General features: G+C 31.5%; 1 long non-coding RNA gene across 1 annotated transcript in view; it reads right to left on the bottom strand.

Annotated features, from left to right (window-relative positions):
* The window catches only part of LOC149073498 (uncharacterized), a 77,328-nt gene extending 66,348 nt beyond the window's left edge, over window positions 1–10,980 (bottom strand). The window contains exon 1 of the long non-coding RNA XR_016194517.1: window positions 10,920–10,980. This is a non-coding gene — a long non-coding RNA (uncharacterized LOC149073498). The remainder of the gene's footprint in view (window positions 1–10,919) is intronic.
* Between the last annotated feature and the right edge of the window lie 1,802 nt (window positions 10,981–12,782).

Here is a 12,782-nt window from a genome sequence, read left to right as displayed (position 1 = left end):
AAATATTAAAAATGACAGCATATGGATACTCATCGCCTCTCGCGCTTCTTGATGATATCTATGAAAATTTCCCTTTACCCTCTCGCACATGCCTCACTTCTTTTTTCACTTTATTTCTCTGTGTTGCTCCTGATCATGTGTTGTTTGAAAGACGTTACTGTTAATTCATTCTTGGCTTCTATTGGCGTTGAAAATATTAAATTTTACAATTTTTTTTGAGTGCCCCATAATAATTCCGCCGGATTTTTTTACATTTCTGTGCATATTTGAATTAGTGGAATCAGTAGCAATTTTTTCGAAACTTTTTGAAGACGTCACCTTGGGGCCCTTTCCTTGTTAGATATTAGTGAGAAAGGACATATTTATTAAAAAAACAACACGAAAATTTTCCAGATCTTTTTCTCCAGTTCCGCCAGAGAGAATAGTAATCCAGATCTTTACCCGGGAAAAATCCAAGCATATGTTAACGTCTCGAACAATTCAAGACCACATCCATCTGAAAGGCGAACAACTTCTCGAAAACTTCTCACCCAAAACTTAATCTAGCTAAATAATTTTTAAAACTCCTAATTATCTCTTATTTCGCGAGAACTATTTCTTTGCATGAGAGTGTAAATATTTCAGAAAAGGACAAAGAGGGGGGGGTTGTAAGGGACATGTTGGGAGGGGGGGGGGACAAAAATCTTCTCTCGTTAGCCAGACGTCGCAATTTGCACCACTTTTCCAGGAGGATGGCATACTTTTCGCTAAATTCACAAGGGATATTTAAATCCTTCACTTCTCACTCTCACTTTCTCATCTAATCCCTGCGAGCAGACCCGGATCTCTCCAAAACTGGAAATCTTAGGTTTTGTTGTTACTTTTGTTCTTTGGCAAATAACTCCCTAGAGTTTCTCGTGACTCGCTGCCTTGAACTAGTAATTAGAAGAGATCTTGCTGGCCAGTCGCTTCTCATTTTTGTATCCGACACTAACAGAAAAGGCTACCAGTAAGTGTTGGAGATTTTTATCATTTAAATAAACGTGGTCTGAAGAATGATTTTTTTCTCTCCTCTCTCTCTCTCGTCTTATCTTTCCTGCACATTTTTTTCTAATATCTTGCCTCGTTATATATCATCTGCTTTATTCCAGCTATATCATTGCGATTTATTTATTTTTTTAAACTCAGTCTCCAGTTCTAATAATATTCTTTCAATTTTATACAATAGTTTATATGAATTCGTGTGTGTTCGTTAAAAACGGGCTATGATAGAGAGACCAATTATAATTAGATAAATAATACGATCATCAGCCAACTGTTGAAGAGAGCGCGTCAGCCGGGCTCTGTCCAATATTTGCCTTATCGAAATAATTTTAAGTAATAATATATTTATTCACATAAATTTAAAATTTTAAAAATTAAACCCCAATCAGTTGTTAATGTTATATACCTTTACAAAAAAATCTGACCAATTTGCCTAGCATCATTTCTACTTAATTTGCAATTATTTCAGTCAAGGCAAGCATATTTTTGTATATTACTTCGTATTTTAATTTCATAAATTTAAAAATTCTCAAAATGAAACCCAACCAGCTATTTCTGGTATATTATCCCCATGTAAAAAAATATCATTATTCTATAAAGAATTATCTTGATTATTTGAATTATTTCAAGTCAAGCGTATTTGTATGTAAAAAAATTAGTATTTTAATTACATAAATTTAAATAATAGAAGTTGAATCTAATCCATTATTTTTGTTATTACAAACATTTACAAAAAACAAAAATCTGCCCGATCTGTCCAGCATTATCTCTGCCTAATACGCAATTATTTCACGTCAAACATATTTTTAAGTAAAATTTTACATTTTAGTTTTATAAATTTAAATATTCCAAATTAAACTCAACCAGCTATTTCTGGTTTTTTTTGCATTCATATAAAAAAAGCCTGATCACTCTGTATAGTATTAACTACCTTATTCTAAATTATTTTAGGTCAGTCACATTATTTGTATGTAATATCTCGTATTTTAATTACATATATTTGAATTCTGAAAATCAAACCCAAAAAACCAGTCATTTTTATTATTATTTATCTTTACAGACACCTGACCGATTAGTCTAGCTTTATCTCTGCCTAATTTGCAATTATTTCAAGTCAAGCATTTCTTTGTGATATTTCGTATTTCAATTACATAAAATTAAATATTCAAGTTATACCCAACCTGTTATTTCTGGTACTAGCCACATTTATAAAAAAAAAATATTATCACCCTGTCCAACACAGTATCTGCATTATTTTCAGTTATTTCAATATACTTATTTTAAATATACAAATTCAAATAATTAAAATCAAGATATTTACGTATTTAAAAAAAGGGTTTAAGGATTAAGGGGGGAAGAGATGTATTGGTAATATATTTTTTTTACAATCCTTCACAACTAGCTCTAGCTATATTATATTTTAAAGTTATATCATACACGAGAAATAATTATCTCAACGAATATTCCTAATTTATTATCAAGTTACTTTTTTACACAGAAAATCCTTTATCTTATTATCTTTTATAAGGCGTTATTGATAAATAGAATATACTGAAAGAAAAAATCGTGTCTTCGATTCTCATTCATTTATTTCGAACGTTTTTTTTTTATGAACCCAAGTCAAATACATTAATTAATTTTTGAAACTTAATTAAAATATTGATTCTTTCCTTAATCATTTGCTAATATTTCAACCCTTCAAAGACTCATTATAGAAAATACGGATTAAATATACAAAAAAAAAAAATTTGCTGTCACACAAGCCCAGCTTGGGAATTTTTTTAAATAACAAATATTTCTAGTTCTCTTTTGCACTTGAATCTCCCTTCCTTGCGGAGTTTTTACTCCCTCTTTCTCTCAGATGGGTCATCATAATTAGCATAAAATACTAATCAATATTTTCAAAACGTTACTAATAGCTGATGCCTTAAAAATTCAGGAAACTTTTAATTACTTTTAAGGAAGCAAATTCATTTTTTTCCCATTCAACTTATTTTATATTAACTCTTTTTTTTTTAATGAAAAAAAAATATTTCTACGGAGACGATGAGAATAATAATAATAAAAAAACATGAAACTTGAGCATCATTTTTAATAAAATTTATAATTAATTATATCTATAATTTTTATGAACTGTAGAAATTTAACGGAGAGAATATTTAATGATATTTTTCTTAGTTGAGATACCTGTGTACCCAATTTTTCGTTTAATATTTATTTTAAAAAATAATAATTTATTAGGAATATTATTTAAAAAAGTTATGGCTAGATTTTTTTTAAATCTTAATTTATAGACAACAAATTAAATTTGACACGCGTCTTTAAAACTATGTATATAGTTTATAACCAGGGGTCTTCAACGCGTGGCCTGAGGGCTACACGTGGCCTTTGAAGCTTTTTGCAGTGACCCGCTGACAGAATCTATAGAAGTATTTATATAGAATCTATATAGTTACAGAATCAAATGTGCTGAAAAAATACCACAAGAGAAAAAATTGCTCTGGAAATGTTGAGAAAAGTGATTTCTCAAATTTACTTTTAGAAAACATTTCGGAACTAATGCGAGAAATAATTTCAGAATTTATGAGAAATAATTTGAGAATTTATGAGATATAATTTCCCTAATTATATAAAAATAATTTAACAATTACTGAGATAAATAATCTCATACGGAATTTTTTTTTTTTGCAATTCTTCAAAATTGATAACTACAAATATTTCCTGAATTAATGAAGAAATATTTTCGCAAAAATATTTTCAGAATTAGTGAAAGAAATATTGCCAGAATTATTGAAAAACACATTTCCAGGATTAATTAAAAAAAATTTCAAAATTAATAAAAAACACTTTCAAAATTAATAAAAAAAATTGAAAATATTTCCAAAATAAATAAAAAACATTTCCAGAATGGTTGAAATTTTTTTCCCGAATGTATGAAAGTCCATATTTGATGAAAATATAATCTAAGAATAAATAAAATATTCCCAAATAATATAGGGCCCCTTGTTTGACTCGGAGCACTGGGTCTCGTTGGGCCAATCTCGTTTAAGTAAACAAAAATTTGTCTCGAAAGAGTTTTAATAGTATTTTTAGGGAAAAATAAAATGCCAAATTTGCTTAAAACTCAGAAAATTTAAAAGAAATCAGTAACGAAAAAGAAGTTAAAAAAAAAATCTGAATCTCTCGAACAATAAAGCGTTGGTTCTGTATCTAAGATATTATTCATTCCCGAGCTTTGAAGAGAAATGCAACGAATGAAATGCAAAGTAATCATCATTACGTTTAATTAGAAGAAAGTGTGGACGTGTCACTGTTTCGCTACTCCCAGGGCTTCCAAGGGGTCCCCGTGTTAAGTCGGAGTGGAACAATCTCAATTTTCTGATGGATGATGCCGCTTTTAAATGGAAGGCAGGAAGGATAACCAAGAGAGAAAAGGATGAAGAGGAGGATAGTTGGAGGGAATAGCATTGGAAAAGATGCGCAAGATGTGGATGGTGGATCCAGAGGAGCAGCGACAAGACAAACAAACGTCCAAGAGGAGAGAAGCGCAAGAGAAATTGTGTCGCGTTCAAATTTGACCTCTGGGAAAAGCCATACGTCAACCCTCGAACTTGATTGTGAAATTTGTCGCTGCACTGCCTTGTTAATGTATTTCTTATTGATCTTCTATTGAGTTGTAGGTGGATTAGAACGAGTTTAGTGTGAATTCCTGTCAAAGCTGTCAAAACGATGTGCCAAAATGACAAATCTATCAACATTTATTGTTTTTCTCTGTTTTCTTTTTTTATTTTGAAGAAAGTAAGGAATTGAAATACCCAGCCTTTAAAAAATACCAATAAATTTCTAAAAAGAATTCAGTGGAATTAGTTTACCCTTTTTGAAAGCCTTAATGGGTTGATTTTTGCATTGAATGATATATACGAATTTAATTTGAAGAGGTTTCTTTTATTATTCTATATTTTTGGTTAAATTAAATACGTATTTGTAAGGGGTCTCCTTTCATGGTGAAAACTATGCTCTAGTAGAAATATCATTAAAAATATTATTCAACCATTGATTCATTTCAAATTTGGTACACATATATTTATCTGTATATTTTATCCTATGTCAGTATACAGTTTTACACATCTCTAATACTTATTATTTTGCATATTTTCAAAATAATGCATTATTGACAAAACCTTTGGCGTATTACAAAAAATGGCACATCAATGTAACTGAATAGAAATTGATTCAAAATAAAAAAAATAAAAATAACTGTCCAGTTCATAACATGATGGAAAGGTTTGAGATTTCATTGACTAAAAAATTAAATTTAAAATTCAAATTTAAATTTCATTTTTTTTTAGCTAAAAAAATTTTTTTCATTACCCAAGTAGGCCAATTTATGGATGGACCTCAAATCTTTTCATCATTGAATTTGAAAATTGATATCTCTAATATCAAGTTTAAAGGTCAAACACAATTTCAGCAAACGAAAAGCAGTCTTTTTGCATTTATTAGCAAAAAGCGTTGGAGAAAAGCCGAGTTTGGACGTTGTATCAGGTTGAATGACCTTTGTTAGGTGTAATATTGGATTAAAAATGACATTGGATTAACAGGACAATTTATCGGATTCACTTACAGTATCCCACTTATCGTTAGAACGGAACGGTTGCAATAACGCATGGTCGTTATAAGGAGCATTTTGTCTACGATAAATATTTATATATATCACACCAAACTTGTGAAACTTCATAAATTCATCAAAATTCTGTCGATATAATTAAAATATAATATTCAAATCATAAATATCATTTTCAGAAAATCAAAATTCATTATACTAAGTATTTGATTGCTAAAAACAATTATTATTTTCTTTAAAAAAAAAATTGAAAACAAAAAAAAATCAATCAAAATGGTCATGCATTTAATCAATGATGAATTCAATACCTAGTAGTATAAGAATTAATTGAAAACAAAAAATAAGATGCAGGAATTTAATTTCTCGATTGAGAATGCGGGATTGATATTCCCGGGAAAAAACAACACACAAATACGAATCCCGATATTAAATTCATGGTAATCAAAGCAACAGTCAACTAATCAAATATATATATCCTTGGCGCTTTCTCTCCAATTAAATTAAGTTGCTCATAAAACAACGGAATTCATTAGGAGAGTACGGATAGAATGCGAAAAGTCATTTATTTCGATAGTAAAAAGGGGAAAAGCTTTTGTTGCTTTAGAAATAATGATAATAAGGGGGAAAAAAAAATAAAGTAAATGCAAATTTACAAAGTTCGTAATTTTTTTTTTTCTTTAAGTCCAATACCCGTTTTTTGGAAATGAATTCTTCTCGGCGAAACAAATTGATTGAAGCAAAATAATGACTGGAATTTTTTGGGTGAATTTTTTCTCGACGGTAACAAAGAATTCCGGTGCAAAAAAAAAAAAACCATAAAAACTTTCCTTTTCTGAATAGTTTAATACATTATATAAAAAAAAAATTTATAATAAAGAAAAAGAGCAATAAATAAAAGTTATGGAAAATCAATAAGCTTCATTAATAATAATCCGTTTAACTGACGTGTTTCTTGATTTATTGCGCATAAAGAGAATGCATCTGATAGAAGAAAAAAAAATATTATAATTATAGATAGCTATAATTTATTTAGTATTTTAGTTTGTTTAGCTTTACGTTATTTACATTTTTTAAACTTATTTATACATGTTCGTATATTTATATAGATTCTATGATGGATGTGTTTTGATTATCCTGTTTCAAGGAAGAATCCTTATCGATGTTTAGTAGAGATTGAAATTTTCTTGCGTGTTTATACAGTCGAACTTGGTTAATTCGAAGCTCAAGGGGATAGCAAAAAAAGTTAGAATTATCCAAATTTCGAATTGTCTGACTAATCTATACTGGATCCGTAAAATGACTACAATTTGCAACTTAATCACCAATATTCAAATAGAATTAATAAATGATTTAATTGCTACATTGTTCCACCGTTCTCGAATCGTCATTACTGTAGAATTTCTTGACCATGCTCAAAACTTGATTTATGGAAATAGTTACTGATCATGAGTAACGGAACTGTTTCCCTTATTTTGCTAATCATTTGTAACACCATAGAACAGAGGTCTTCAACCTTTTTCTAGTCGCGAGCACTGCCAGTACCCATAATCAAAATATGAGCACTCCTACGGCAAGTTTGACACGAATGCATGAAATCAGGATGATTTCAGTTCTTAAATGCAATTAGTACAAGGTGGTTTAATTGGAACGTTGATCAAGTGCTCGCGAGCACGAAATCGGACACGAGCATCGAGCACTCTGTGTGTTTCAGGGAGCACCGTAGTGCTCGCGAGCAACGGGTTGAAGATGGCTGCCATAGAAAAACTGTTTTTTCTATGGTGATAAAAATTTGGTGGTGGTTTGGTTTAATCAATTGGTTTTCAATTATGGTTTGAAAAAATTTCCTATAAAAACAATTCTTAAAGAAGAAATATGTTTCCAGAGGTTGATCAATACAATTCATATCAAGTGGTCAGGGCCGGAACTAGGGGGGGGGGGAAGGGCGCAACTGGCCCTGGACGCAAAATTTAGAGGGTGGGAATTTTAGGTAGAAACAAAGAACACCGGTATAAAATTATCGAATTTTAAAGTTGTGGGGGCGGCAAAAATCCTAGTTACGGCTCTGCAAGTTGTGCACAATTCCGATGCATCCCGGCTGAACAATGTTAAAATAGGCATTAAATTATCAAAAAAAAAACTAAACATTTACGAACTGACATTTTAAATTCTTTCAATATGGACAGTCGTTTCTGATTGATCACTGGTCATCCAAATAATTTTGGTGGATTAATTCAGAACGGATAATCATTTTAGAAATTTAGATCATCTGGTTTTATTGGTTCCCGATCATTAAAACCGGTAATTTCCTTCGAACTGAGTGCCTAAACCAACAAATCCAACTCGAAAACATATTAAAATTATACATTTTGACATACAAAGGGTGATGCTTTCTAAGGAAGAGAAGTGTCCGTTTCTTATTTCTAGTTGTCATAAAACATGGGGTTATCTTCAGGACTGTCCCGACAATTCCTTACAGTGGACAGAATATTAGCATGGTTACTCGAGCCAGAAATTAAGGTAGAGAAAAACAGCACCACTGTGCGCTTAAATTAGAAACGTCAAAGTTTATTAACTTTATTTTTTAAAGATTTACTGTTTAACAAATTGGTCAGCAGACCTGGATAATGAAGATTGAACAAATTTGTCAAGAGAAGTAGTCAACGAGAGTGCAGTCAACTCCTGACTGCTCGTGGACCCTTCTGTCTACATTTGCTCATACTAAAAGCATTTTTTCCCCATCCAAAAAACTTAACGTGAATTAAACAAGAGATTTGAACATTAAATTAGATAGAGAATCAAGGAGAGTCCGTAAAAGTTCGTATTATCCAATATTCTAATTAACCAAGTTCCACTGTATTAGGAGTATAAGACTTGATACGAAAATTCACAAAGCTAGGTCACATTATGTGAGGGATGTACTCGTATCTAAGCGAGCATCTCCCTGGAACCGTCAATTAATTACCGCGATGATAATTATCTATATTGTAGCTGTACGGGAACATGTTCATTTGTAAACGTCGTATAGATATATTAATGTCCTGAATATGCATGTATAACTCGAACGAATCTTCATCGAGAGAGATACATTCGGCTATATGTATTGTTGTATTGTGTGAATGTGTGTTCGGCCCTTACGAATTCCGATGCATATGCATGTTAGGAAATAATTTAAATTTATCTAACAGCCGAAAACAGACTGATAAGCTTGAGCATATCGATCCATGTGGCTATCACTGTGATAATTATTATAAGGCATTACAGAAATGCATAGGCCTATATATTTCATGTTTATTTTGAATGCAGTTCCAAAATAATGAGAATTATTTCAGTCAGATAAAGAATTTCAAGAGAATTTTTCCAATTGAGTTTAAGTTAGTCATAATGAAATTTTTACTAGATTTTTATTCTTATTTTTTTCCTACATTGAAGATAATTTCTATATAAAATCAAATTTTTACTACATTTTTTCTTAATACTTCAATTAATTCATTCTACGCGAAAAATAACTTTTATACAACGAATTTTTTGACAGTTAATTGATTACTGATTGGCAACTACTTAATCGAGAGTTAACTGAATTTAATTTAATTTTAACTCAGTAAAAATATATTTCATTACACTGTAGAATATAAGTTCAATAATGATATTGAGCACTATGATTTTACGTAGGTATTTACGTTCAACCCGTTGAAGACGACTTTGATTTTGAGAAAGAAAAAAAACCACTGAGTGGTACAACTCTTACCCTTTGTTGGCAAAGAAAAAAAATTAAAATTTTGATGGGAAAATTTTCCTACCAACCGGCGTCAATGGGTTAATAGGAACGAATTAGAATTTTACCCTCAATTAAAATGTTCAATCAAACCGATTATGATCAATTTTGAGTATTAAAATGCGAAATGATATGCTATTTATGATAGTTTGACATTGGAATTTTATCGCTGTGATGTCAATTGTCAAGTCCCATTGAATGAAAATTCCTTCATAGAGTTCTCAACAGGTCTATTTTAAATTAGTTAATACGGATAATCTGAGGTATTTTAGTTTGAGAAATTCAGTGTTCAGAAATTCATACCAGTTTTTACCGGCAAAAACCCAACCCTGGTTCTTTTATGTTATGTGTATATGATGATTATTAAATTAACTAGATGCATTTTTAAAATAGTGAGTAAAGTCACTGTAGTACATAGCTGGAGTCTATTTAAAATAATTTAGACAATCATTTTGTGATGAAGGATGACCATATTTGACCCTAATGAATGGAGTAGGTCCTCTAGAATGAGGTATATAAGGTGCATGTCATACGTCTTTTTTCATAAATACTCAGTCAAAATTTTTAAATTTGAAGAGGAAATTCCTAAACTTGACGCTTTAAAATGAAGCGGATTTTTTTGATAAAATGTCGTAGTATAAGAAATCCCCAGTTACAGCTGAATCGATTTTCCTCAATAGATACAAATGAGGGTATTTATATAAAATAAAAGAGAGAGAGAGAGAGAGAGAGAGAGAGATAATGAAGTGATATTGAAATATCTTTTATTCCCATGTGTTAGAGCTCAATAATAATACTGTATTAGTTACCTTTGATAGGAGCAAAACTGAATTTAGAATTTAGATTTAATTAAAATGTTCTATAAAGACTATGACGTCTTGAGTATTAAAATACAAATGATATGTGATATTTATGGTGTAGTATGAAATGTATCTGATATTGTTTAGAAATTCTATCACTGTGACGCCATTTGTCATGTCTTATTGAATGGGAATTCCTACATAGAGATCAACAGGTGTGTGTGTGTATTTTATATTAATTAAATTAGTTAATACGGATAAACTAGGAAATTAGGGAGATTCAATAATACGCACACTTCAGAAGAGTAAATAAAGTCGCAGTGATAGCTATAATTTGTTCAAAATAATTTTGACATTTATCATTTTGAGATGAAGAATGACCATATTTGACCCTAACGAATGGAGTCAGTCCTCTATAATGAGGCATTTAAGGTGCATATCTTACGTCTTTTACCATAAATATTCAATCCAAAATTTCCCTAATTCCTATTTTACTAAACCCTTGAACCCTAAAAGTGAAGTGAAAGTTTCTGATGAAATGGTCGTTGTCTGTCTGAAAGATCCCTAGTTACAGCTGAATAAATTTTTCTAATAAATACAAATGAAGCTATTCATATAAAATGAAAGATAATGAAGTAAAGGGGTGAAAGGAATGAAACAATGAATAAATAAAAATCAAATAAATAAATCGCAAACTCACTTCGAACGCATAGATCTCTCTCTCAGGAAAAGGTACGTGACTCACAGTTTGAGTCACACTCTCTAAACCTTATATCTAAATAAGGAAACTGACCAGCGCTGACCACTGGGTTTCCTGCAGCGTGGATTCTTTTGTGGACGATACCTCGTCCCTTCTCACCTAAGCTTCTACCTTTGTTCGAGTGGCCATAAAACTGTCCTCTCCCGACAGATATATTTCATTCGGGAAAAAAAGGGGAAAAGCTGGTCAATTTAGTCTGTCCGATGGACTCTATCTAGTGTTCCTATCGCCTTGAGCAAACACACATTCCTCTCTCTCTATTTTCCGTAGCTCTCTTTTCACTCTTGTTATTCCCTGGCCCTTTTTTCTCGTCTTATCTCGGCTTCCATTGGGGGACCAGATGAGCACCGCGAAAAGGTGTTGAGCTCACTTAATTAAAAAAAAGAGATAGAAAAATGCTAATAAATTGATATGGGATAAGATAGGACATATCTCAAACAATATAATTGAAAATTCACAGTTCTTTAATATGCTTTTTAAATGCAATCTTTATATGATGATTTTCTTTTGGAGCTGATAATTTTTTTCATAGTTAATGATACGTACTGAAAGCCGGAAAAACCATTTAAAAAAATCTATATCGAATTGTACTGCTTACAGGGCATTATTGAAGACGTGCAAAGCCTCAAAAATTGCCCATAAAATAAATGTATTGAAGTAATATTACTTTTCAAATACATAACTACCTTCTTTGTGATTCAAACTACAGTAAAAGAAAAATTCTGATCGCAAACTTCAAGTTAAAAAAAAGGAAATGAAAACAAACCATATTTTAACAAATTATTGAAGTATCAGCCACACATGCTCTGCAACAAACAAAGAGTTGTTGTCGTTAATTGGTACGTGCATCTAGCAGCCAATTCAAAATATAAAATGAGAGGAATATGACCTCATCTTACGTGTGCAAAGGCGATTGAATTTTTTTTTTCCAAACTGGCTGCAATAATGAAGGTTTAAAGAACCCTTTGCACACATAGAAAGCTATGCATTTAAGGGTTAAACACTGTTTACCGAAATAACATTGATTAATACTTTAGCATGAAATAATATTGACGGATAAATTACTTATATTGAATTTGTAGGAGTGGGAATATTTGATTACTCAATCAAACAGGGAACTTATTTTACAACAAGCTGATATTGTCAAGAACGGGGTAAACGATAAACTTAAAAGCCGAATGTGAACACCAATGACATTTTGAAACAATTCTGTGTCTAAACATATAGGCCTACTGTATTGGTATATAGTTATTCTAAAACTTTCCACATTCACGGCAATCTTGTGAACGAGATTCGAATTAGATTCAAATACAGTCAAAGCTCGTTAATGAGTCACTCTTGGGAGAGAAAAAATATGACTTAGTAAGCGGAGTGACTCGTTAAACGGAGTAAGCCATAGCTGTGCCAATTCCCGCCTGAGGACAACTGGGACTTCCAAAAAGTGACCCGTTAAGCGGAGTGACGTATTAACCGGATGTCGCACTAACGAGGTTTGACTGTATCTCGAGGAATTTCAACTCAGGGCCGCAGACAGTTGATGTTCAAGGGCCCCCTACTATGCTGGTGAAGTATTTACCAACTATAGTTTCATTCTTTCAAAAATCATAGCACTAGACCACATTAGCATGAGGCCCCCTGGGTCAGGCTCTGCTTTATTGGCCGGCACAATCAAGTGTCTTGAATGGTTTGGAGCAGTGTTACTCAACCTTTCTAAATCGAAGGACCAATAAAATGTCTGAAACAATCCGACGGACCACTTGCGTCCCGTATTACGGGACATTTCTGTATTTTTAGTGGTTCTAA

This window comes from Pholcus phalangioides, unplaced genomic scaffold (assembly GCF_987345545.1).
Source record: "Pholcus phalangioides strain wild (caught in Gottingen) unplaced genomic scaffold, Ppha-v1.0 ptg000017l_1, whole genome shotgun sequence".
Lineage (NCBI taxonomy): Eukaryota > Metazoa > Arthropoda > Arachnida > Araneae > Pholcidae > Pholcus > Pholcus phalangioides.
Note: the sequence above shows the minus strand (reverse complement) of the source record. Positions and strands in the feature narration are given on the sequence as shown.